Here is a 27,952-nt window from a genome sequence, read left to right as displayed (position 1 = left end):
AGGTGGGTCATAGAGGATCCTGCTGTGAGCATCTTGTCATGAAACAGGTAAAATTATCCTGTTAACAAAATCTTACAGACTGGGTCAAAACATTCAACTAGAAGCTGGTAATCTGAGACCCACCAGAAATGAGTGGCATCAAAAGGTTTATGACAAAGGTACATCATGAACATGTAAGTTTAGGAAGCAAGTGTGTCTCCCTATCAACATCAGGATTTAAGGTATAAGGCAAAACTCATCATTATGTTCATGGTGAGGGGTGTCAGTGCTAACTGCCCACAAACTGTGACTCAACTGCTTTTCCCTCAGCTTTTGCATGAGTTGTCTCATCTCTTCCCCAATCCTTTCTATATTCTCTTCTCTCATCCTCACCTGTGGCTTTCCAAGTCTCTGAGTCATGTCCCATCTATAATGTAGGCTGCCTAACATGGAACCGTCTGCAATTTCCTCTAGGTACACAATATTCTCCAGCTCCCAAAGAGAGGGCCAAAGGCTCTCCTTTATTAGCATCTTGCTCTTTTCATCCTTTTTTTCATTTTCTTCGTTGGCATTTTACATGGTGAGATTTTTCAGCACTTGTTCCTCTTTGGGCATCATTGCTCCTGAGCCTATCCTTGCTGTCTCCTCCTCCTCCTGATTCCTGCTGCAAAGTGAGTTGCTGCAACACTTGACACGTAGACCGACAGACCTGCTCTGCTTGCCCGATGCCAGCCCGCCGAGCTCAGGGCAGCGGGGAACTGGTCCATAAAGATTTTTGAAGTGACTGTGACCCTGGTCTTTTCTGCATTGCTGTATATGATAGTTTCACAACGTCCTGTGGAAGGAAATCATCTTTGCATACGGGCAGCAGTAGCAGGAAGCTAAAACTACAGTTCACTGATACTCCTTTGGTTAATGGGTAGAAAGGTCAAACTTAGAGGTCACCAAAGAATCACTTGCTCTATGATGCTAACTAATAGTGTCTTATAAACTCTTAGTAATGGGAGGTCATATAACGTGGTGGTTAAAACATGAAATTTGGAGTCAAGCAGATACAACTTATCTGTGTGATTGGCAGCTCACTGAACTGCTTGCCAGTTTTGTTATCTGTACAATGGGCATAATTATACTTTATCCATTCCTACAGCCCTTTTGAGGTATTCAGCCATGTAATTAATAGGGCACCTGACATATAGGACAGCATTCAGAAAAGGTAGTAGCTGTTATTTTTGTTTGACTTTAGAACTATTATTAGTTATTGATAAATTGTACTATAGCAATACAGAATAATACAATAATGTAAGTTCCCCCAAAGAAATAGCAATTGCAGTAATAATTACTAGTTTGCTGGTACATTAGAATTTAGTTTGTTATTAGTAGCTGTTTAACACTTAGAGGTTAGACCCAGTCTCAAAAGAATTCCAAAAGAACTGCTCGGCTAAGGCCATCCCACAGAAAGAAGATGCTCAGATAATCTGTGGTTCTGAGTACCACAAGATTAGCAGACAAGGCTAGGGGACCCAATAAGCAGGCCAAGTGTGTGTTAGGAGGCTGGGTGGCTACAGACTTTCAGCACAGCCTCACAGAGCAGACAAAATGCAGGTGATCTCTTTGCACACGACCCTGGATTGTTTGAGATCACCACCCCCCACACTGGATGGGAAACTCCTGACAGTTAAGTTTCTTGGGAGCATTACATGAAGGCTACACCTGAAGCTGCTTCTTGACTCTTTCCCTAGCAGACCTGTAACCCCCAAAGCTTATCGCTTATTTTGACCATGAGAGCATGTGTGAGTATGTAATCTCTGATGGATAAATCCATTACAAATGGAATCCCATGTCTTTGGTGTTTTCTTAAACATTCTTCTTTGATTAGGCATTACCAGGAGAAAGAGTAGTTTTGTTTAACACCCTCTGCTTTTGCAATACTTTAATTTCTTTCTCTCTTTAGAGGTAAGAGGTTTCTGCAGTCAACTTAAAGTATACCTGATTTTGGAGACTGAAAGGGATATTACTTGTGTATTGTGGTCTGTGAGGAGGCTGAGGTCAGAGGAAATTACTATCATGTCCCTAGAAGTCCTAAGTGTGTTCAGGAGCTGGTCCCCAGCCCTGGTAAAATCCATGAGAGGCCAGTGCTCCTTCAGAGCCTCCCGGAGCTGCTCTGGCTGAGACCATGCTCTCCTCCCTCCCCATCTTTTAATTCCCCTAAAAGCCAAGTGTGGAGTTGAGGGGTGGTCTAATTGGGATCCGCCCTGATGGCAATCCTGTTGGAAAGAGCCTAGAACTGGGAATTTGGGACCTGAATTTAGTCCTGGTGCTTCATTAACTCACCATGCAATCTTTGGCAAGTGCCACACTCTAGGCTTTGGTTTGATCATCTGAGAAATACAGGAGCTATGGCCTTGGCTCTCAGGTTCTGTGGACCTAGGCCGGGGACAAGCATCAGGGCAGGAAACAGCCCCTTCCCTTCCCACTGAAAGACACATCCCAGCTGTCCTTTACAAATAGTGTTGTCCAAGCTGACAACGTGTGTTTCTGAGATTGGTGCAATCTAGAGTTGGCAGTCTGGAGGTGTGGAACAGCCAGGAGTCACTGGGAGAGCAGGGGATAGGTAACTTGGACACAGCAAAGCTCTGAGATTCCCTGGGAGGAGAGTGGAACCTGTCAGAATAGTGTATGTATGTGAAATCAAATTCTGGTCTCTGGTCTTGTGGCAGGGAACCTCCCCCTGCAAAACAAAACTAAACTAAAACAAAACTTGGAGGATGTGGTGGTCCATTTGGAGAAATCAAGGTGAACTGGAGGTGTTTGAGGACCCTGGTAGGACAACAAGGGAGGCTGTGGTGTCCTATCAAAAAATGTGTCCAATTAGAGCAATAAGTGGCCAGACACAAGGGGATTTTCCTTTTTTCCACTGAGAAGGTAGTTCATGTACATGGAAATAATTCAGACAGTCCAATAGTTATCACTGAAAAATGCATTTCCTTTCTACTCTTGACCTTCAGTCTTCATTCACAGAGACGACCATCTTTTACGATTTGTGTGTCCTTCTAGACGTACTCTGGGTGTTATCCTCACTTGGCTTTATCTAACACACATGTTAGAGATTGTCCTGTCACAGCATGTGCGTGCTTAGTCGCTCAGTCATGTCTGCCTCTTGCAACCCTTTGGACTGTAGCCTGGCACACATACATTCATTAATTATTTAGACATAACTTTGAGTGTCTTCTGAGGTGCAGACTGTTCTAGGCCCTGAATATATAGTAGTAGAAAAGCATGACAAGATCTCCACCCTCCTTGACATTCTATTGACAATATCAGGAGATGCACAAGTAAACAGTAATTACGTAATATGAGGTCAGGTAAGGAGAAGCGCTGTGAAGGAAAATAAAAGCAGTATAAGGATAGACGTGCTAGGGTCTCTTAGATAAGAAGGCCAGTCTGGGGAGATGACATAAAAGAGAGGCATAACCATGCCAAGTTTGCCAGGTGGGCAGAAATATATGAAGGAAGAGGATGAACATGTGTCTAGCATGTTAGGGGGACAGGAGGAGGCTGCTGTGGCTGGGAAAGAATGAGATGGGGGTGTGAGGGCCAAAGAGGTCACTGAGGCAGTCAGGGGACGCAGCCCACGAGGTCCTAAGGGATATATAAATCCACGGGTGGTTTGGTTGGGGGTGCGGATAATAGCTGGCCTGTTTTAAAAAGATCCTCTGCCTGCTGTGTGGTGAACAGACTGTCAAGGGGCAGGAGTGGAAGTGATGAGGACCAGGTGGCTGTTGCTATAATCAGGAAGCAGGTGACAGTGGCTTGGGCCAGGGTGGTAACAGTAGATTTATATGTTGAGAGTAGAGCCTGCAGAATACGGGGTGCGAGAGAAAGCAATCAAAGTGACCTGAGTGACTGGGTGAATGTTCTCCACTTACTAAAATGGGGGAAATGGGGGTGAAGGGGCCAGTAAGGTGGGGACTGCCATTTTCTGGCTTAGGAGGGCTATACTTGGGGTGGCTGTTTCCTGTCCCAGTAGGATGTATGAGTCTGGGGGCACAGCTTAGGTTAGGGCTGGAGATAGAAATTTGGGTGTCATTAGATATTTTAAACTTTGGGCCCAGATAGCCATCAGGGATTGAATTCAGAGAATGTAAAGAGAAAGCTGAAACTGATTCTTGGGTTGCTCTAATATTGAGAGGTTGGGAAGAGGGGAGACCAGCTACACCAGCTACAGAGACTGAAATGGGATGACCAGGGAGGAAGGAGAAAAAACGTGAGTGTGGCATTTTGGAAGCCCAGCATAGAAAGTGCTAGATAACTCCGCCAATTCTTTTTCATATTTGCATTGCATTCTACTGTATGGCTACAACATCACTTAACTAGTCCTCTGTCCATTGGCGTCTGGATTGTTACTATGCTTTTGCTGGCGTGTGGTGGACTTTTCGGCAGTTTTTGGTGAGACACTCACAGGGAACTGTTTCAAGCCCTCTGTTTTCCCTGCAGCACAATGAGTGGTCTTGGCTTGCTGACACACCTCTCACACATATATAAATGAATATTAAGGGAGCCAGAGGTGAAGAACAGGAAAGCCTTCTTGAAACTACTATTTCCAACTACTCTTTCTATGGGCAAGAAGATAAATTTGTCCAAAGTCATCTGGCACCTTGGTCATGGTCATTCTTAGAAGGCAATTATCCCTTGACTCTCAGCCCGCTCTCAACAGAATTCCAAATTGCCTGCCAAGGCATTTCCAATGCTCAGCTCCCCCAGATTTGCTGAGCTGCAGGATATAGATATACCTTGATTGAAGGGAGTTGAGGTGTAGATGAATGAGCAAAGATTTGGGGCCAGACCTGGAGTGAATCCCATCTTCAGCTCTCACTAGATGTGCGGCAACAGACTTGACTCTGAACCTTGTTTTTTGTGGAGTGGTAATGGTACAATTTACCCCAGATACGCGGTGCTAGTGCTGGAAACCCCTGCCCCAGCCCTGCATACAGCAGACTGTAATTGTGAACTCCTTTGCCCCTCAACTCCAAGTTCTTTATCTTCCTCCCAATGCAGTTGTTTCAAGAGAGAAATTGGAACTTCATATAAACCTTGAAGGAAACAAAGACCTCAGACAGTGAGCCAAGTGCTATGTGTATACGTGTGTAATTTAAAGCTTGGTCTTGTCCTGACACAAATGTCTCCAGGCAAACTATGGATATATTAGACTATCACCTTCAAACGATGTGTGGCGATAAGAACAAGAGATTAAGGAAAACAAAAATCCCTTGATAATCCTCATTTTAAAATAAAAAGACCTATTTTCCTGAATATAACACCTTTTCTTCCCCGATTATTGGTTTTTTTTTTTTTGCCAAATTATGGAAAATATGGAAAAGATAAAGAAGAAAACAAAAATAATTTATAATTCCATAACTACTGTCAACATTTTAGTGCATTTCAAGTCTTTTCTCTGTGTAGATGTGCTATTCACATCTCCCTTCATGAGAGACCTGGCATCCAGCTATTAACTCCTTTGGAACTGGCCTCAGCATTTGTGTCAACATTCTTGTGTTCTTTTTTTAAAAAAAATTAGTTAAATTTTTTACTGTGCTGGATCTCCACTGCTCCAGAGCCTTTGTCTAGTTGTGGAGAGCTGGGGCTCCCCTCTGGTTGTAGTGTGCAGGCTTCTCATTGTGGAGCCTTCTTTTTCATGGAGCACAGGCTCTAGGGTACACGGATTTCAGTAGTTGCAGCATGTGGGCTCACTAGTTGTGGTTTTGGGCTTAGTTTGGGCTCTTCCTGGACCAGGGATCGAACTCATGTCCCCTGCTTTGGCAGGCAGATTCTTAAGCACTGGGCCACCAGGAAGTCCCTCCTGGACTTTGAGGTGGCTCCAGCTGAGACTGAGCAAGGCTATGCCACAATAGCCTGACCATTTCCCCTCAGATTGTTGCTTGTTTTTTTATTTGATTTTTTGACAAGTAAAAGTTTTACATTTTTATGTAGACTGATCTATTAAATTTTCTCCTTTTGCCATCTCTTCCAGTGTTTTTATGCCTGAAAACTCTTTATTCATCCAGAGACTAGGCAAATCGTCAACTACATTTTCTCTTTTTGTTAATAGTTTTACTTTTTTATGTTTAATTCTTTAATCCATCTGAGATTTATTTTGCTTTATGGTGTCAGGTGAAGGGCCTAGATGATGTTAGTCCCAAATAGTTTTCCTAGAACCATTTACTACTTGATCAAAGGCAAACAACTTAACCTCTTTTTTTTCTTTTTTTTTAAACCTCTTTTTTCTTCTTAACCTCTTTTAACTTCCATTTCCTTATTAGGAGATGATAAGATACATCCTAACTTGAAGAGTAAGGTTGGAGAAAAAACTAAGGTCATGGATATGAAAGCATTTTATCAATACTATAGAAATGCTATTTTTTTCTAGTTGTTATAAGAAAATAATGTGTGAATGGGTGCTTGCTTGTTTGGTGTAGGCTTCTCCCAATGCCCTTCGAAAACAAGCCCCCACAGGGCTAGCTCCCTACATCCCAGCAAACCCAGGACTACTTAAACCCACAGAAAGGTTTCATGATGCCACAGATGAGTTAAAATGTAGGCTGTTTCTAGTAAGGCCACCTCAAGGGCACATATGTTTAGGGATGAGGTGGGAAGGGCTGGGACTGGAGTGGTAATCAATCAGGGAAAGTGGCCAATGGCTTGGATGAATAGGCAGTTTCTGTTGAGGGGAAGCACTTGGTTATTCTTGAAGTCTTAAGGACCACAGAGAGGGTGGGATTTTAGGAATTCCTTAAATGATGAGACACATGGCTTGGCGCAGTGAAAAGGAGGGTTTTCCAGGCATGCTATGCTGCCTTGGAGCTGGCTCAGGGGCTGGTAGAAGTTAAGCTCAGAAGGATGAGTTGGACAGTGTTATCTTGGCCTGGCCACAATTTCAATTCTCCATGAGACAAGAAGAGAGATGTCTTATTTCTCATCAGAGAGAGATGCAAAAAAAGTTTTCTGGCAGATAGAACCAATTCTTAACCACTGAGGAGAGAATAGCTATAGATCTAGTATTATAAAGAAGGCTCTCTGAATGTAACCGTTTCATTTCCAAAGCCAAAGCAATTCTTGTTTTCTTCTTTCCTCTCTTTTAAAATCTACCAGTGTAATTACAATGTGTTTAACAGGGAAGTGCTGCAGAAGGTCTGAAATTTGATGAAATGCCTAAAAGGATACTATCCATAAGAAATGGTGGGAGATAGACAAGTATGGAAAAAGAAAAATAAGACAAAAATATGTTCTTTGAAATTAGGAATTCTATCTCCTTCATTTTTTAGTGGTTTAGGGAGTTCAGTTCAGAAAGAAGAACTTAGTGGGTGTGCAATCTCTACTGGTTGGTTGAATGAGGTAGAGCACAGACTAGAAAGATAGCTTTTGGCTAACCAAGAGTTAACATGGTGCTCTTGAAGAGCCATTGGTGGTGGTTGAGTTATGTAATAATGTGCACCCTGCTAAGTACACATTTCCTGTTCAGGACATGGACTTGATGGGGCCTCTTAAAAGTAGGTGACTTGGACAGTTCTTTTAGTGGGGGAAAATGAAAATAATATGATCTGGCTTTGGAACCTAATTTCGCATTGTTCCTCATCACAAGGCCTTTATGCTAGCCAAAAAAGTCTATTTATTATTGTCTAAATCGAAATAGTGCAGATTCCACCTCTGTGCCTGCATTTATGCTGTTCCTTCAAGACCCAGTTATAGCTTCTTTTGTAAAGCTGCGTTGAAAACACTTCCAACTTTCCTCTCTTTCCAGTTGTTTTTGTTTAGTTGCTAAGTTGTATCTGACTCTTGTGACCCCATGGGCTGTAGCCTGCCAGGCTCCTTTGTCCATGGGATTTCCTCGGCAAGAACACTGGAGTGGGTTGCCATTTCCTTCTCCACGCAATCTTCCCAACCCAGAGATCGAACCTGTGTCTCCAGCTTGGCAGGTGAATTCTTTACCACTGAGCCACCAGGGAAGCCCTGCTTATTCCAGTAACCTCCTTCTGTCTGAATGTCTCCCTTAGCTATTGTATCTATGTGCCTTATTTGGCACTCATTTACCCTCATGTTAATTAGTGTTTTATATATATCCAAGTAGATAATATATTTCTGGTTGTCTGAGACCTAGTTTTGTATTTCCTTATTACCTTCCCCCAGTCGCCCACCACAGTGCCCAGTACCAATGTGATGATTTCAGAAGATCCCATGAAGCTCATTTCCAGGTAAATCATCACAATCTTATTCTCACTGTGATGCAAATAAGGCAGAAAGAAAGGCAGTGCTGGGTTTAGGCTTACACATTGAGAATACTTTCAATGGGGAACAAAACAGTTGCTGTGAGGGTTGATAAACAACTGGTCCGTGTTCCTACTCTAGAATTCTACTGCCAAAACTAGCTCCATGAATGCAAAGTGTGGGAGACAATAAGGACATTGAAGACTATAAGACAGTGTAGTAAATATTATGATAGTGGCAAGTATAGGGGACATGGGAGTCCAGACAAAGAGCATTAAAATGAGGCTGGGTTAGATTATCAAGGAAGACTTCCTGGAGGAGACAATCCTTGACCTGAATTTAGACACCAAAGAGAAGGAGGAAGAGATTTTTGTTGCCCATCACAGTCTGAGTCAGGAAAGGGTGTTTGGGGAAATTTAAAAGACAACTTTTCTAATATGAAGTTACTTTATAAAGAAGCATTGGGAAATCAAGGGATTTAATTACAACTGCCTCACGAGCAGGATTTGAAAAGGAGTGGGAGGCTCATGGAAACCTTAATTGCTGAGAAAAGTTAAGAGGAGAAATATGACAGAAGTAATGGGTCTGTGTGTACGTCATGTCTGATTTGTCACTTTCTAGACAGGCACTCTGCCTCCTGCCTTCTTCTCAGAGGAAAAAAAAGATCCTTCAGCTAGTAAGGTAAAGATACCATTTAGGATGCAGAAATAGACCTGGAAATCTTCCTTATTCCTTTTAGGGAAGAAAAGGTCCATCTCAGATTACCTGCTTGTTAAGAAAAATAATAAAAAATAATAACAAATGTTCAGCGATAATAATGTGTGAGGTGCCTGAAAGAGGCCTGAGTCAGGCTGAATAATTTCTTCCTTCCTCTAGAAAATAAAAAACAGCTTGCTTGGTTTCTCTTCCAATTTATTCTTGTGGCTTTTCATTCCTTTGGAAGCTAGGAGGATGCTTATTTTATGGGCTTTTGTAGACCAGCCCTCCTATATTCAGAGAGGGTGTTCTTGTGTGAATTAAGCTGGATATTTAAGATGAATGCAATATGCCAGAAAACATGATAAATGAAACAGCATTAGCAGCTTCTAGTCTGTAAAGTGGCTGCATGTTGAAGGCATCTGAGAAAATTGTAACTCACAGCATGATCAGAGCATAACCAACAGAGGCCAAGGCAGAGAAATGGTGAATTGAGAAGAATGGAACTGGACCCAGCCTCCTGGCTTGTCTAACACAGGGACTGCTAGAGAGAGGGCAAGATTTAAAGGTGAAGTTTTTATAACTGTCAGAGCGTAAAAGTGCTAGAAGGAACAAACCTGCGTGTAGTATGTACAAAAGAGAATCAATGTGGCTGAGAAAACAGGAGTCTATATACACAGGTAGAGGGTAGATTAGACCATTTTCAAGGTTCTGTCTTCCCTGGTGGCTCAGAGGGTAAAGAATCTGCCTGCAGTGCAAGAGACCTAGGTTCGATCCCTGGGTCAGGAAGATCCCCTCAAGAAGGAAATGGCAACCCATTCCAGTATTCTTGTCTGGAGAATTTCATGGACAGAGGAGCCTGGTGGGCTACAGTCCATGGGGTCACAAGGAGTGGGACACAACTGAGTGATTAACACTTTCACTTTCAAGGTTCTGCCCTACTCAGACTTTGATCTCATGACTCTGAATCAGGACTCAATGAAATTTCTTCACAGGCTCTAATATCTCATAGACCAAGGGAGTCCTTGGAGATATATATGTATATATATATGATATATATGTTGATATATATGTGTGTATATATATATCAATCATATATATCATATATATATACTAAATATATATATATATATCTATATATACGTATATAGATATAAATATATATATATACATATATGTTGGGGTAGTCCAAACTCGAGTTGGAAAAGAATTTCCAGACATAGCATTTCAGAAGGGAGTGAGTTTATTAAGAACAAAGAATACTATTATCTCTGTTATAGGACGCTGCAAGCAGTGGGTCGACTTTCTCACAGAACAGGAAGAGTTGATGCTTTTCGTGGGTTAGTAGCCAATTTTTATAACCCTGAAACAAAGAAAATTCCTGCTGGAAGGGTAGCATTAGGTGATTGGTTGGGGCTCCAGTACTCTTGCCTGGAAAATCCCATGGACGGAGGAACCTGGTAGGCTATAGTCCATGGGGTCACAAAGAGTTGGACACGACTGATTGACTTCACTTTCTAGGGTGCTATAGGGTGACGACTGGAGTGGGCATTTTTGCCTAATTTGGGGTCAGAAAGTCTGCTGATGATGATCAGGGGGCTTTTGACAACAGTTACAAAGGGGCTCAGTCACCTTTGAAGGTGACCTTGGTTCTGGACTCTGCTTCTGTGGCCTTGGTACCAGGTCTCACACCTGTGGCTTTGGGGCAAGACTCCACATATATATATATATGTATTTATATATGTGCTGTGCATACTAAATCACTTCAGTTGTGTCCAACTCTGTGCGACCCTTTGGACTATAGCCTGCCAGGCTCCTCTGTCCATGGGATTCTCCAGGCAAGAGTACTGGAGTGGGTTTCTGTACCCTCCAGGGGATCATCCCAATCCAGGGATCGAACCTGCATCTTCTGCAGCTCCTACATTGCAGGCAGATTCCTTACTGCTGAGCCATTGGGGAAGCCCCATATATATACATTTTCGCCCATGAACTTAAACAATTTTCATCTGTGCAGTAGTTTACAGTCTGTAGGAGCCCAATTTCATACTCTATTTCATTGGTTACCTGCTGCCACAGTGATACTGTGTAACAAACAACTGTGACCTCTCAGTGGCGTGCAACAATAAGCATTTACGGCTCACGTGTCTGGAGGTTTGCTAGGCGGCTCTGCTGATCTTGTCCGGCTATATTGGTCATATAGCCAGAGATCAGCTGGCTGTCAGTTGACCTAGAATGGCCTCCGCTGTGAAGACTTGGATAACTCAGATCTGACCCACTTCTCCTGTCTTCCTTCAAGCTAACCCGGGTGTGTTCTCGTGGTGATGGAAGAGCTGATGCAAGAAGCACAGGAGTAGGCAGAAGCGTTCTAGGGTTCCGATACTGGCGAAAGGAAGTCACGTGGCTGAACTCAGTGTCAAGTATGGGGAAATGCACTTCACTCCTTTTGTTGGAGGAGTTGTATTAATAGAATCATCTGGTGAAAGGTATAGATACAGGGAAGGGAAAAGCACGGGTGAGATTACAGCAATCTACCACACAGATATTGCTTTACTTAATCCTTACAGTGTAATCCTTTACCCTTGAAGATTGGTACTATTATCCCCCCTTTATAGATTAAAAAAAAAAAAAGGACATCAAAGAGGTAAAACGCTTCCTGAGGCCACATGACTGATCAGTAGCATCTCAGAAGCTGGAATATTGGTCTTCCTATTACAAATACAAGGCACTTTCCATTGTACTATACCATGCTTGATTAAGAGCACAGCCCAGGAGTTTTGCCAGGAGCTCGCAAGAGGTAGATGTTGGTAAAGTAACATATGTGGCTCTCAATGTTGTATGAGTTAGAGAATACATAAAATTTTACCTATTTATTCTTATGGCCTTTTTTCTGAAATTGCCAGCAGTTGTACAAAATATATTTTCCCATAAAACATATTCCAAGGAATTCACTGGTTATCTAAAAATTAGTTTACTTTTGACTAGGTAGATATTTAGTGTATTTGTCAGGGTAGGCTAAATGCTGTACCTCAGTTCAGTTCAGTCGCTCAGTCGTGTCCGACTCTTTGTGACCCCATGAACTGCAGGAAGCCAGGCCTCCCTTGTCCGTCATCAACTCATGGAGTTCACCCAAACCCATGTCCATTGAGTTGGTGATGCCATCCAACCATCTCATCCTCTGTGGTCCCCTTCTCCTCCTGCCTTCAATCTTTTCCAGCATCAGGATCTTTTCCAATGAGTCAGCTCTTCGCATCACGTGGCTAGAGTATTGGAGTTTCAGCTTCAGCATCAGTCCTTCCAATGAACACCCAGGACTGATCTCCTTTAGGATGGACTGGTTGGATCTCCTTGCAGCCCAAGGGACTCTCAAGAGTGTTCTCCAACACCACAGTTCAAAAGCATCAATTCTTCGGTGCTCAGCTTTCTTTATAGTCCAACTCTCACATCCATACATGACCACTGGAAAAATCATAGCCTTGACTAAATGGACCTTTGTTGACAAAGTAATGTCTCTACTTTTTAATATGCTGTCTAGGTTGGCCATAACTTTTCTTCCAAGGAGTAAGCGTCTTTTAATTTCATGGCTGCAATCACCATCTGCAGTGATTTTGGAGCCCAGAAAAATAAAGTCAGCCACTGTTTCCACTGTTTCCCCATCTATTTGCCATGAAGTGATGGGACCAGATGCCATGATATTTGTTTTCTGAATGTTGAGCTTTAAGCCAACTTTTTCACTCTCTTCTTTCACTTTCATCAAGAGGCTCTTTATTTCTTCTTCACTTTCTGCCATAAGGTTGGTGTCATCTGTACATTTGAGGTTACTGATATTTCTCCTGGCAATCTTGATTCCAGATTGTACTTCATCAAGCCCAGCATTTCTCATGATGTATTCTGGATATAAGTTAAATAAGCAGGGTACAATATACAGCCTTGGCATACTCCTTTTCCTATTTGGAACCAGTCTGTTGTTCCATGTCCAGTTCTAACTGTTGCTTCCTGACCTTCATACAGGTTTCTCAAGAGGTAGGTTAGGTGGTCTGATATTCCCATCTCTTTCAGAATTTTCCACAGTTTATTGTGACCCACACAGTCAAAGGCTTTGGCATAGTCAATGAAGCAGAAATAGATGTTTTTCTGGAACTCTCTTGCTTTTTCCATGATCCAACAGATGTTGGCAATTTGATCTCTGGTTCCTCTGCCTTTTATAAAACCAGCTTGAACATTTGGAAGTTCACAGTTCATGTATTGCTGAAGCCTGGCTTGGAGAATTTTGAGCATCACTTTACTAGTGTGTGAGATGAGTGCAATTGTGTGGTACTTTGAGCATTCTTTGGCATTGCCTTTCTTTGGGATTGAAATGAAAACTGACCTTTTCCAATCCTGTGGCCACTGCTGAGTTTTCCAAATTTGCTGGCATATTGAGTGCAGCACTTTCACAGCATCATCTTTCAGGATTTGAAATAGCTCAACTGGAATTCCATCACCTCCACTAGCTTTATTCGTAGTGATGCTTTTTAAGGCCTACTTGACCTCACATCCCAGAATGTCTGGCTCTAGGTGAGTGATCACACCATCATGATTATCTTGGTTGTGAAGATTTTTTGTACAGTTCTTCTGTGTATTCTTGCCACCTCTTCTTAATATCTTCTGCTTCTGTTAGGTCCATACCATTTCTGTCCTTAACTGAGCCTATCTTTGCATGAAATGTTCCCTTGGCATCTCTAATTTTCTTGAAGAGATCTCAAGTCTTTCCCATTCTGTTGTTTTCCTCTATTTCTTTGCGTTGATCCCTGAGGAAGGCTTTCTTATCTCTCCTTTCTATTGTTTAGAACTCTACATTCAAATGGGATATCTTTCCTTTTCTCCTTTGCTTTTACTTCTCTTCATTTCACAGCTGTTTGTAAGGCCTCCTCAGACAGCCGTTTTGCTTTTTTTACATTTCTTTTTCTTGGGGATGGTGTTGATTCCTGTCTCCTGTACAATGTCACGAACCTCTGTCCATAGTTCATCAGGCACTCTGTCTATCAGATCTAGTCCATTAAGTCTATTTCTCACTTCCACTGTATAATCATAAGGGATTTTATTTAGGTCATACCTGAATGGTCTAGTAGTTTTCCCTACTTTCTTCAATTTAAGTCTGAATTTGGCAATAAGGAGTTCATGATCTGAGCCACAGTCAGCTCCTGGTCTTGTTTTTGTTGACTGTATAGAGCTTCTCCATCTTTGGCTGCAATGAATATAATCAATCTGAATGCTGTGCCTACATACTCTTAAATCTTAGTGATGGAGAATAATAAAAGTTTATTTCTTACTCATATTGGCCAGAACTCAGGCACGTGGCCAAACCTAACAGCAAGCAAGGCTGGGAAATGTAGTTTAGCTCTGTGGAGAAAAGGAGAGATTGATAAACACTTAGTCAAATCCAAAGGAATGGACCACAGATAGCATAGATAAGTTTGCAAGGAGACTAGGAGGTATGTTTTGGGTGATAGAAGATACAGGGCAAAAGAAGATGGAAGAGAAAAGCCTGTAATGCTATGCAAGGAAACTGTAGACCTATAAGAAATGTTAAAGGAACTTCTTTTGGTATCAGTTAAAATGGTACCAGATAGAGTCTTGGGTCTATTAAAAGAAATGAAGAAAATGGCTGAAAATGGAATAAATGAAGATAAATTTAAATGCATTGTTTCTTAAAATATTTTTCTGCCTTGCTTTCTCTTCTCCTTCAGTTCAGTTCAGTCAATTTAGCCACTCATTTGTGTCTGACTCTTTGCAACTCCAGGGACTACAACATGTCAGGCTTCCCTGTCCACCACCAACTCCGGAGCTTGCTCAAACTCATATCCATCGAGTCGGTGATGCCATCCAACCATCTCATCTTCTGTCGTCCCCTTCTCCTCCCACCTTCAATCTTTTCCAGCATCAGGGTCTTTTCAGATGAGTCAGCTCTTCACATCAGGTGGCCAAAGTATTGGAGTTTCAGCTTCAGCATCAGTCCTTCCAATGAAAATTCAGGACTGATTTCCTTTAGGATGGATTGGTTGGATCTCCTTGTAGTCCAAGGGACTCTCAAGAGTCCAACACCACAGTTCAAAGGCATCAATTCTTTGGTGCTCAGCTTTCTTTACAGTCCAACTCTCACATCTATACATGACTACTGGCAAAACCAGAGCTTTGACTAGATGGACCTTTGTTTGCAAAGTAATGTCTCTGCTTTTTAATATGCTGTCTAGGTTGGTCATAGCTTTTCTTCCAAGGGGTAAGCGTCTTTTAATTTCATGGCTGCAGTCACCATCTGCAGTGATTTTGGAGCCCCCCTAAATAAAGTCTTTCACTGTTTCCCATCTATTTGCCATGAAGTGATGTGACTGGATGCCATGATTTTAGTTTTCTGAATGTTGAGTTTGAAGCCAACTTTTTCACTCTCCTCTTCCACTTTCATCAAGAGGCTCGTTAGTTCTTTGCTTTCTGCCATAAGGGTTTTTTCTGCATATCTGAGGTTATTGATATTTTTCCCAGCAATCTTGATTCCAGCTTGTGCTTCATCCAGCCTGGCATTTTGCATAATGTACTCTTCATTTAAGTTAAATAAACAGGGTGACAATATATAGCCTTGACGTGCTCCTCTCCCAGTTTGGAACCAGTCCATTGTTCCATGTCCAGTTCTAACTGTTGCTTCTTGACCTGCATACAGATTTCTCAGGAGGCAGATAAGGTGGTCTGGTATTCCCATCTCTTGAAGAATTTTCCACATTTGTTGTGGATCCACATAGTCAAAGACTTTGACATAGTCAATAAAGCAGATGGAGATGTTTTTCTGGAGTTCTCTTGCTTTTTCGATGATCCAATGGGTGTTGGCAATTTGGTCTCTGGTTCCTCTGCCTTTTCTAAATCCAGCTTGAACATCTGGAAGTTCACAGTTCACGTCCTGCTGAAGCCTTCTTCTCCTTCTGGGATTTGAATTACATGCAATTACTGATACTGTCTCACAGTTCTTAGGTGCTGTATTCTGTCTTTTTGTTTTTAACCCATTTTTTTTCTCTTGGATTTCAGCTTTTGTTTTTTCTAGTGACCTATCTTCAAATTCACTTCTTCTTTCCTTGATTATGTAAAGTCTGTTTATGAGCCTGTTGAGGCATTTATCTGTGCTATTGTGTTTTCCATTTCTATCATTTCCATTTGATTCTTCCTTACAGTTTTTCTCTTTTTATAGAAATTACTCATCTCATCAAAAATACTTCCCAGCTTTTCCACTAGAGCCTTTCAATAGTTTAATATGTTTAATAATAAACATAGTTGTTTTAAATTCCCCGTTTGATAATTCTGACATTTGTGTCATAGCTGAGTGTAGCTGTGACAGTAACAATCTGATGTGGTTGATTGCTTTGCCTCTTGACAATGTTTTTCGTTTTCTTGTGTCTTTGAATGCCTTGTAATTTTTTGATGAAATCCAGACACCTTGTGTAGGATGGTAGAGACTGAGTTAAACAGTTGTTACATTTAGAAATGGGCATGCCTTTTCTTAGGCTTCCCAGGTACTGCAGTGGTAAAGAATCCACCTACCAATGCAGGAGACACAAGAGATGTGGGTTTGATCCCTGGGTCAGGAGGATATTCTGGAGTTCAGTTCAGTTCAGTTAGGTCGCTCAGTTGTGTCCAACTCTTTGCGACCCCATGAATCACAGCACGCCAGGCCTCCCTGTCTATCACCAACTCCCAGAGTTCACTCAAACTCATGTCCGTCGAGTCAGTGATGCCATCCAGACATCTCATCCCCTGTCGTCCCCTTCTCCTCCTGCCCCCAGTCCCTCCCAGCATCAGAGTCTTTTCCAATGAGTCAACTCTTTGCATGAGGTGGCCAAAGTACTGGAGTTTCAGCTTTAGCATCATTCCTTCCAAAGAAATCCCAGGGCTGATCTCCTTTAGAATGGACTGGTTGGATCTCCTTGCAGTCCAAGGGACTCTCAAGAGTCTTCTCCAACACCATGGCAACCTGCTCCAATAATTCTTGCCTGGAAAATTCCACGAACAGAGGAGCCTGGGAGCTACAATCCGTGGGGTTGCAAAGAGTCAGGCACAACTGAGCACACATACGTGCCTTTTCTTATTCTAAGCATTTAATGTGGGGAACTGAGTCAGCCTACTTAAAAGGTGAACCAGTCTGGATGTTGTGCTGGTCACCTTCAGTACCAGAGTTTTCCCATGCCTCTAGTGTAGCTTGTATTTAGGGTGGGGATCTGGTGTGCTGGAAAGCTTGTTGCCCGTGTCTGCTCTGCCCTCAGCTTCAGGTGTTCCCTCTGCACTGTGCTTCAGTGGGGCCTCTCCCTGTGCTTTCGCACTTCTCTCAGTGGTAGACTACGATCTCTGGTTGCCTGGTGGTTTGGAACAGCAGAAAGCACGCTGTGTATCCTGATTAAGTCTCAGCTGTAAGCAGACAGCATGTCTCTGGGTCTTGAGGGCGGTGCTTTCTCAGTGGTCATCCTTTACCCTCAGCTGCAGGTCTGGGCCCAGCACGTGTTCTTGCTCCCTGCTGTGGCTAGAAAATTGGTTCTGTCCTCGCCACACCCCTTCTCCCAGCTGCAGTGGCTTTTTCACCACGCACTAAGAGTGACAGGACGTGTTGCCCTTTTGCCAGTATTTTAAGGCTTTGTGTTCTGTAGGAGAAATAGGTTAAGGATCCAGGTGGAGCTTCACGTTTTTCCCATGGTGACCACGACCCTTTCTCCCAAGCCTGCAGCACGTGTGTGTGTTAGTTGCTCAGTCGTGTCCGACTCTGCGATCCTATGGACTGTAGCCTGCCAGATTCCTCTGTCCATGGAATTTTCCAGATAGGAATACTGGAGTGAGTTGCCATTCCCTTCTCCAGGGGATCGTTCTGACCTAGGACTCGAACTTGGGTCTCCTACAGTACAGGCAGATGCTTTATCATCTGAGCCACTATGACAGCCTGCAGCACATGGGATGCTATTTCAGGATTCTTGTCTTGCTTTAATCTTTCTTGGGTGTACCTGGCAAGGTCTTTGGAGAAAAGCCTGTGAGAGTGTGTTTAATTCTCCTTTGTCTGTGTCTCCAGCGGTTCTACACTTCTTGCCAGCCTAAACTCAGCCTTTAGCAATGTGTTGAAAGTTTTAGTTGAATTATTCTTATCTGGGTCTAGTGACATTTGGTCCAGATTACAGAGTGCTCATGTTTGTCTCTCTGGGGAGGTGCCTGTAGTTTACGTAAATTTTGTGTTAGTTGGTTTCTCTTCAGTTTCAGCTCTCTGCTGGGTTCAAGAGAACTTGTGGATTTGTAGATTGTCCAACTTTTTTTTTTTGGTGTGAGGGTATGAGCAATATTTTTTCCAGTTTTCTATCTCCTAACTGGGAAGCTAACATGTACTTCTTAAAAATATGATTTATCAATTCTTCCATTTTATGAAAGTGTAGAACAGTATTTTTCTTAGTGTCATTCTCAGACCATTTGTATCAGAATGGTAAGCTTATTAAAAATGCTGATTCTAAAGCCAAACTCCAGGCTTATAAATCTGAAGATGTAAGGGGTTATCAAGCTCTCCAGGTAATGTTTATGCATCTTAAGTTTGAGAATTGTTGGATTTAATGTCAGCAGTAAACATTCATTAGCACTTTTGATGTACCAGGCATTTTTTCAAAGACTGTCCCATTTAAATCTCATAGCAAGTATATAACATGGGAACTTTGATCATTCTCTTTCCAGACAGTCCTGCTGCTGCTGCTGCGTCGCTTCAGTCGTGTCCAACTCTGTGCGACCCCACAGACGGCAGCCCACCAGGCTCCCCCGTCCCTGGGATTCTCCAGGCAAGAACACTGGAGTAGGCTACTATCTCCTTCTCTAATTCATCAAAGTGAAAAGTGAAAGTGAAGTCGCCCAGTCGTGTCCAACTCCAGCGACCCCATGGACCGCAGCCTACCAGGCTCCTCCGTCCATGGGATTTTCTAGGCAAGAGTACTGGAGTGGGGTGCCATTGCCTTCTCCCCAGACCGTGCTACTGGATCTCAAAGAGATAAATTAACTTGTACCGTGTAGCACAGCTGGGATGTGGCAGGGGCCAGATTCAAACTCAGGTGGACTGAGTCCAAAGTCCGAGATCTTTCAAAAATTGATATAATTCACATCTCCATCTTATATTTACAACCAGTGGTTTTAGTATATTCACAAGATTGTGTAACCATCACTGCTCTCTAATTCTTTTATTTTCATCACTCCCCAAAGAAACCCCATACCTACTAACAGTCACGCCCCACTTCCCCCCTCCCTTTAGTCTCTGGCAACTGCTAATTTACTTCCTGTCTCTATGGATTTGTCTATTTGGGACATTTCACGTAAATTCAATCATACACTATCTGGCCTTTTGTGTCTGTCTTTTTTTCACATGGTAATACCAGAGATATTAACCGCCAAGTTAGAAACCTAGAAATGGGCTTGTTATCTGCTTAGAAAGGACTAACACCTGCCAGCTTGCTTGTGCAGGAAACAGGATAATCGTGGAAACAAAGCAGGCATTCTATTCAATTTAATAAAGATTTATTTTGAAGACCGATGGTGAGCTGGGCCACACTGTGTGCCCCTTGAGGGGCGGATTCGCGCGTGGAGCGGAGTTTCTGAGCTGCGGTTTGGAATGGGGAGCGGAGGTCCACTGCCCAGCCGTTCAGCTCAGGGGGCGTATCTACATGCCATTCCCGCCTCAGGTTGGCCACATTCCCCGCCAGACTCCACGCTTCCCGCGGGAGGAAGCGGGAGGCCGAGAAGCGGCACAGGCTGGCGAGAGAAGGGAAGGCAGGGGGCAATAGCAATAGTTCTTACGGAGCTATGTACCAGCAGCCGGTCTCGGAGCGCCTCGGAGCGCAGAGGCTCTGCCCGACCAAAGCCCGGAGGGCCAGCTGCCAGAGGGGGCGCTGCTGAGCACGGACGGCCACAGCGCAGGCTCGGGGAGGGTATTCTAACACATATATACGGAATCTAGAAAAATGGTACTGAAGAATTTACTTACAGAGCAACAGTGGAGAAACAGACATAGATAACAGACTTACGGACATTGGGAGAGGGGAGGAGAGGGTGAGACGTACGGAAAGAGTAACCTGGAAACTTATATTACCATATGGAAAATAGATAGCCAAGGGGAATTTGCTGTACGTCTCAGGGAACTCAAACGGCTCTCTGTATCAACGTAGGGGGGTGGGATGGGGAGGGCGATGAGAGGCAGGTTCAAAAGGGAAGGGATATATGTATACCTATGGCTGATTCATGTTGAGGTTTGACAGAAAACAGCAAAATTCTGTAAAGCAATTAGCCTTCAATGAAAAATAAATTTTAAAAAATGGGAAACAAACAAACAAACAAAAACAGCAGAAGAAGAAGAAAAAGAAGGGCTCCCACTCAATCTCAAATTCCCCGAACCTCAAGAGGGAGTGGAGGAGCCAAAGAAGTACTTCTCTTAGGGGAACTTGGGCAGGCGTCCTTACACTGAGGCTTGTGTCCCTAGAAATGTTGGACTATAGATCGTGGGTCATGGCCGAACGTCAGGTATATGAGTGAAGCCATGGTTTCTTTCCCTTCAGAAATGATGATTCGGTCGTGAGGCAACCCTTTACAAGGCAATGCAAACCTTCCTGGATTTGCTTTGTTTACTAAAAGGTGAAGTAAAGTGAGTTTAAAAAGAAAAACCAACTTATCGAGTATTTTCTATGAGCAAACCATAGGGCTGGATACTCCTACTATTGGTACATATCAGAATTACCCTTAGAGTGAGATACAAATAGATTTCTGGGTTTCACTCCCCAGAAAATCTGATTCTGGGGTCTGAACCAGGCCCCATGTCCTATGTTTCTAATAGGCACTCTCAGCTGAGGATGATATAACTGGTTAGGGACAGGCTGGCAAGCACAGCTGGAGGATACTTCTCAAGTTTTAATGTGCATATGAATCACTTGAGGATGGGGTCAGAGAGTCTGCATTTCTAATCCCCTCTCAGGTGGTGCTAACATGCTCTTCTGGGGAGCACGTTTTGTGTGGCAAGGTTGTAGGGGATATAAGATCAAGGATAAAAAGCCCTGGTTTCCCCATAAGGAGCTTATGGTAGCCCGCAGAGAAACCTGTGTACAGCTGAATCTAAGTCAAGGAGAAGTAGGCTGTCCGGATAAAGACCCAAATATGCAGTGGATGAAGAACCCTCCCTCCTGTCCTTCAGTGCACATTCATAAGGAGACATCAGATAAAACGGTGTGTGCAAGATAGGAAAGTACATTACATATCTGACACATATTTCCATCCCAAATGCTTAATATCTTCAGGAAAAAATATTGACGCTAAAAAGGTAAGCCCTAATTTTCCAGAAAATTCACTGATGTGGAAAACCTCATTTCCTGATAATGCTGGGTAAATCTGTGTTTTGTAGGGGGCTCCATATGTTGTCAGTGCTCATGAATTGTTCAGTTTTATTATCCTCATTAACAGGGATAATGCTTGCTTTTTAACAACCATGATCACCATCTGGAGTCTGGAAAATCATAGTCTGAGGCTCAGGTAGAAAGAGGAAACTGTCCTTACTGAGTCCCAGCCCAATTATTTCCCCACTGCCCCAGCCCTGTTTGTGCACATTTGCTTGGCTGCCAGGAACATTAAAACCATACAGACAGATGTGGTGTTAGTTCTGGTTCGAGAGAAAACAGAAGCCAAGCAAAACAGAGCAAAACTCAGAGAGGGCAGGGAACATTGGCTCTGACTTCAGTGTTTAATCTCATTCTAATCTGAACGAATGTTCACGAAGCAGCTTTCCACGTGTGTTCCCCTCACGGCCTTGGTGACCCCTAACTTTGCTGTTGGCATTTTGACAAGTGGACTGATGTGTTAGTCACTGCTCTTCCAGCTCTTGGGGTGAATTGGGTTTGAGTCTCTAAGTGTCTTCTCTTTGTTGCTTCACAGAGAAGGATTGCCTTGTTAGGAGGAGGTGGATAGACTGCCAGAGCGCCTGGTAACCATAGCAACCACATACGCCTGCCCCGGTGGGCTCTTTAAGATGCCTCTCCAGACCTTTTCCAGACCTATCTTTTCAAGCTCTCTTAGCCTGTAACAAAGCAGCATTCTGAGGCCAGCTCAGCCCTAACAGGAAGGAGCGGCTCCGGAGTACTGACCTGCCTGCTTTTTCCTGGTACCTATATAATCAGCATCTCATGGGATAAGCAGTTCTTTCCACCTGGAAGAACTGGGAAAGTGATGGGGACAACATAAGCAAAAGCTCACTAAAGAAGTAAAAGACCTGCTTTAATCACTGAAATCAGAAGATGAAATGCTCATATTCAAGAATCACTCAACCCATTGTAGGCAGTTATGCTTAAAAGTTTGCTCAGGGATGGCAGGCAGTTTAGCCAGAGAGCATTTTCTGGAGAAGGCAAGTTTCCAGCAGGATTCTGAGGGTGGAAAGGGGCAAAGCTTGATGGTGGTGAAAAAGGGGGATATTAATAGTTCTTTAGAAAGGTTATGCGTTTTTCCAGGGGCATGGGTGGGGGTATTGTGAGGCAGAGTGCATGGAATAGGGCATCGGCGGCCACATGGCTGAGGTTTGCAGCCCTAATCCATCATCAGCAACTTGGCTGATTCCAGTGTAGGCAGACAACAAAACAGAAACCAGACTTCCCCAGGTTCCCTTGACTTTCCAACCTTTCTTCCATGTACAGTTTCCATGTACTTTCCATGGCAGCCTCTTCCTTGCATGTAACTTCGAAAACACCAGAGCCTTTCCATCAATTGGTGCCAAATTGAAAAGAGGTTGAGACCAGATATTGACTTTGCATTAATGGTTAAGGCGCTATTGGGGATCAGCCAGATGAATTGTGGTTTCTTGACCATTTTTCTGCTGACATGTAAACATAGTGAATATTTACACTAAAGAAGTAGGAGGATGTGAGTTCTAGCTAACTTTCACTTCACCTCCCCCTGCCATTTCCTACAAATGCGGGTTTATTTTTGGTGATGGAGCAAACTGTTATGCCCTAAGTATAAGGAATATCTTACTGCAGAGGGCACACATAGTGATGTTCCAGCCCCAGGTACTATAAGGTGGAAGATAGAAATATGCAGTCTAGTTTGCACTATTTGTTCTCTGGGGGATGCACGTATCACATTAGACCTACCTCATGTTGCATTTGATCCTAATTGGGTGAGATAATGGTCCTGTCCTCTCTAGGTGGAAGGGGACTGTGATACTTTCTTATGGATCCTATAACTGTCCTGTTACTTATTGGGTGACTTTAAACATGTCAGCTGGCATCTCTAGGCATTTCCTCAGCTCTAAAATGAGAGGAGTGGGGGTGGAGGGAATTAAACTAGATGATAATTAACCTCTTGTCTAGTCCTAATCTTTTGTGACTTTCTTGGATGCTGGGCAAGTTCTAATCATAGAAAAGCTTGTGAGCCCTTCCAGTCACAGATATTAGCTCCATCCTCTGTGGCTCTGGGTGAAAAGTGATATAAAATTCTTGGGAGGGACCATGAGACATGTCTAGCTGCATCCCCAGGATGTGCAAGGCCCCAGAGTACCCAAGACCTAGCCTGAGAGGCAGCAAAAGAGTTCCCTGAGAACAAGGAAAATTTATATCAGATAAAGTATTGCTATATAAAGGAACTCTAAAATAACTGTCTTAAAGCTGTGGTTCTCCAGTGTTCCTCGACCAGTAACATCAGCATCATTTGGGTGTCTTTTAGAAATGCAAATTCTTAGGACTCACCTCTACCCGAAGAATTGGAAACTGGGGCCAACAATCTAAGGTCTAACAAGGTCTTGGGGGTGATTCTGATGCATGCTGAGTTTTCATAACCCCTGACCCATAACACACAAAGATGATTCTATCATGGAAAAAGGAGTCTGGAGGAATTCCACCCTGGGCTGATAGAATGTCACCAGAAACACAAACTGATCATTCACCTGCTTTACCAGACTTGGCTCAGAATCACTTTGGCTTTTCTCAAAAAATAAATACTACTCTTAAAAAACCCCAATGGCCATTATGGACATTTAATATAATTCGGTTCATCTATTGAAAAGAATTCCCACTGTGAATTCTAAAAATATTTTGAGCAATGACACCATTGTTGGACTAAAGGCTTGCTAAGTTAAGATGCCACTCAGAACGATATAGTCTTTAGTGTGTGTTTATTTAAAAATTAACCTCATTAATTCACAGTCATATGTCTTAGTAATACAATAACATGATAAGGCTGTATATTACGGTCCTTCAGTTTACCCTCATAACAGATTGCTGATGGCCGAGTAAGCTTTCAATAAACAATGATTGAATTAAACTGATGACTTCATAAGAGACTGAGCCAATCCACAATTTGGGAAAGATGAAATCAAGAATCAGACTCTTATCTGGATAACTAGAGCAGTGTAGACAGCAATTCAAGATATTTAGAATCTCAAGCATTTGGTTCTCAGTGGTAGATTTTTTAAAAATAATATCTTGAGTCCTGTTGATTTGAGCAGTGCACTGGGAGTTTGTTTTTTTTTGTTTTTTGTTTTTTTTTTACTTTTAATTGGAGGAAAATCGATTTACAATGTTGTGTTGGTTTCTGTTGTACACCAACGTGAATCAACCATGTGCTGTGCTGTGCTTAGTCGCTCAGTCATGTCCGACTCTTTGCAATCCCATGGACCATAGCCCGCCAGGCTCCTCTGTCCATAGGGATTCTCCAGGCAAGAATACTGGAGTGGGTTGCTATGTCCTCCTCCAGGAGATCATCACAACCCAGGGATTGAACCCAGGTCTCCTGCATTGCAGGTGGATTCTTTACTGTCACTTCATCTCCCTTTAGAGCCTCCCTCCCCTCTCCCCATCCCACCTCCCTAGGTCATCACAGAGTGCCAGGCTGGGTTCCCTGTTACATAGCAACTTCTCACCAGCTATTTATGTTACACATGATAGTGTATATATGTCACTGCTATTTACTGCATTTGTCTCCTTCTCTCACTGTATCTACAAGTCCATTCTCTACATCTGCATCTCCATTCCTTCCCGGCCAATAGATTCATCAATACCATTTTCTAGATTCCATATATATTCATTAATATTCAATATTTGTTCTTCTCTTTCTGATTTGTTTCACTCTGTATAACAAGCTCTAGGTTCATCTTCCTCGCTAGAACTGACTTGAATTTGCTTGTTTTTGTGGCTGAGCAGTATTCCATTGTGTATATATACTGCATCTTCTGTATCTGTTCATTTATCAGTGGACATGTAGGTTGCATCCATGTCCTAGCTATTGTAAATAATACTGTGATGAACACTGGGACACGTGTCTTTTAGAATTGTGGCTTCCTCAGGGTATATGCCCAGTAGTGGGATTGTTGGGTCATATGGTAGATTTATTCCTAGTTTTCAAAAGCTGCTTATATATTTTGGAGATAATTCTTTGTCAGTCATTTCATTTGCAATTATTTTCTCCCATTCTGAGGGTTGTCTTTTAATCTTGTTTATTGTTTCCTTTGCTGTGGCAAAAGCTTTTAATTAGGTCCCACTTGTTTATTTTTGTTTTTATTTCCATCACTAAGCAATGGCATCCCACTCCAATACTCTTGCCTGGAAAATCCCATGGATGGAGGAGCCTGGTAGGCTGCAGTCCATGGGGTCGCGAAGAGTCGGACACAACTGAGCGACTTACTTCATTTTCACTTTTCACTTTCATGCATTGGAGAAGGAAATGGCAACCCACTCCAGTGTTCTTGCCTGGAGAATCCCAGGGACAGCAGAGCCTGGTGGGCTGCCGTCTATGGGGTTGCACAGAGTCGGACACGACCGAAAGGACTTAGCAGCAGCAGCAGCAGCAGCAGCAGGTGGGTCAAAGATCACTGTGATTTATATCAAAGACTTGTATTGCCTATGTTTTCCTCTAATAGCTTTATAGTTTCTAGCCTTACATTTAAGTCTTTAATCCATTTTGAGTTTTTTTTTTTTATGTATGGTATTAGCAAGTGCTCCAGTTTCATTCTTTTACAAGCAGCTGTCTGGTTTTCCCAGCACCACTGATTGAAGAGATTGTCTTTTCTCCATTGTATATTCTTGACTCCTTTGTCAAAAATAAGGTACCCATGTGCTTAGTTGCTCAGCCATGTCTGACTCTTTGCGATCCCATGGACTGTAGCCCACCAGGCTCCTCTGTCCATGGGGATTCTCCAGGCAAGAATACTGGAGTGGGTTGCCATACCCTCCTCCAGGGAATCTTCTCAACCCAGAGACTGAACATAGGTCTTCTGCATTGCAGGTGGATTATTTACCCTCTGAGCTACCAGAGAAGCCCAAGGTACCCACAGGTGAGTTTTATCTTTGGACTTTCTATCTTGTTCCATTTGTCTATATTTCTGTTTTTGAGCCAGTACCATACTGTCTTGATGATTGTAGCTTTGTAGTATAGTCTTAAGTCAGGAAGGTAGATTCCTCCAGCTCCTTTTTTGTTTCTCAAGATTGCTTTGGCTGTTTGGGGTCTTTTGTGTTTAAATACAAATTGTAAAACTTTTTGTTCTAGTGAACTTTTTGTTCTGTGAAAAATGCCATTGGTAGTTTGATAGAGATTGCATTGAATCTGTAGATTGCTTTGGGTAGTATAGTCATTTTCACAACATTGGTTCTTCCAATCCAAGAGCATGGTATATCTCTTCATCTGTTTGTGTCATCTTTGATTTCTTCCATCAGTGTGAGGCCCCAATTTTAATCCTAGCCCTACCTCTAGAAGAACAAGTCAAGTAACTCATTTTGTATCTTGTTTTCCTTGCCTTATGGGCAAGGAGGCTTTATAAATACAAAAATTGGACAAGGGGAGCTCAATCATGAATTTCTGTTTCTGCTCCTAAATATGTATGCAGGACTTTCCCTTAGGAGAGAATGGATATGTCAAGTACCTATCCTCAACCTCATAGTTCATCAGATTAAACTGCTTTCCATCAGTTGGTGTGACTCTGTGGGTGGGAGAATTGTGGGGTGAGTCTGAGGACAGAGAAGGACACAGTTTTCATTTCTAACCTAACTGAAAAGTCTTGGTGGTTTAGAAAATTGAAATGCCTTTCTTTCATTTTCACATATAGTTGTGGTTTCCACAAGAAAATATCAGTGTTTCTGACCAATTCTTAATTCACAAAAACTGGAAAAAAGCATGCCTGTTTGCTTAGCCCCTCCACCTGTGGAGCAGACTAGAGAAAGCTTGTTTGTGCAGATAGCAAAGTCACTTCTAGATCAGACCTCGTGACTGCTGACAAGCAGATCAAACTGATAACATTTAGTGAGTTCCTCCAGACAATTACAAGACTGGCGTAGCTGACACCGCAGATGGTCTACCCAGCATTCATTCCCTCTTTTTCCTAAGGAATAGAGATGTGTCACCGAGGGCAGCCATGTGCCCAGTTAAATGCATTTTTAAGCTTTCCTTGCACCTATGTATATAGCCTTGTGACCATGCTCTAATCATTGAAATCCAAATGTAACCTTTGCATGTATCTCCAAGAGGGCTATTTAAAGGTAGCTGATTCAGCTGGGCCATGTGCCCTTTTTTCATTTCTTGCCTTTACCCTCCTGCTGCCTGGAATTTGCATGTGGAATCTGATGCTTCAGTGGTCATTCTGGACCATAAGTGTGGAAGCCACCCACTGAGGATGATGGAGCAGGAAGCTGGAAGGAATCTTAGTTCTTGTTGATTTCAAATCAATCCTAGCCTGCCCCCTCACAGGCCTCTTATGTGGGAGAATAACGTTTTTTGTGTTTAAGTCCCAGTTATTTGTAGCTTTCCATTACATGCTGCATATCTAATCCCAGTTGATAAGGTGGTCCCTTTTGTCAAGAAACTTCATGTCTCCTGATGCAGTGTAGTCTGGCTTGGAAAGGTACATACATGTCCCTACCACAGAGTTTATCACTCTCGGGGCACAGTCACAGAAGATTGGAGCTGATGCCTGGAACTATAAAAGGGCTCAGTGGGTATTTTGATGATTAGAACAAGACATCGTTAGCACTCATGA

General features: G+C 42.8%; 1 long non-coding RNA gene and 1 pseudogene across 2 annotated transcripts in view; one reads left to right on the top strand and one right to left on the bottom strand.

The window, feature by feature from the left end:
• The window catches only part of LOC147377078 (uncharacterized), a 116,332-nt gene extending 96,840 nt beyond the window's left edge, over window positions 1–19,492 (top strand). Inside the window, exons 3-4 of one of the 2 annotated variants that reach the window (XR_015161316.1) lie at window positions 8,161–8,225; window positions 18,649–19,492. This is a non-coding gene — a long non-coding RNA (uncharacterized LOC147377078). The remainder of the gene's footprint in view (window positions 1–8,160; window positions 8,226–18,648) is intronic. The other variant, XR_015161315.1, reaches the window with a different exon arrangement.
• Window positions 101–624, bottom strand: LOC147377079 (protein BEX2-like; annotated as a pseudogene).
• Window positions 19,493–27,952: the final 8,460 nt, after the last annotated feature.

This window comes from Bos grunniens, chromosome 3 (genome assembly GCF_055505025.1).
Source record: "Bos grunniens cultivar Pamir isolate PY7600 chromosome 3, Bosgru_T2T1.0, whole genome shotgun sequence".
NCBI classification, from domain to species: domain Eukaryota; kingdom Metazoa; phylum Chordata; class Mammalia; order Artiodactyla; family Bovidae; genus Bos; species Bos grunniens.
The sequence above is the reverse complement of the archived record's forward strand: the minus strand, read 5'-3'. Positions and strand labels throughout refer to the sequence as shown.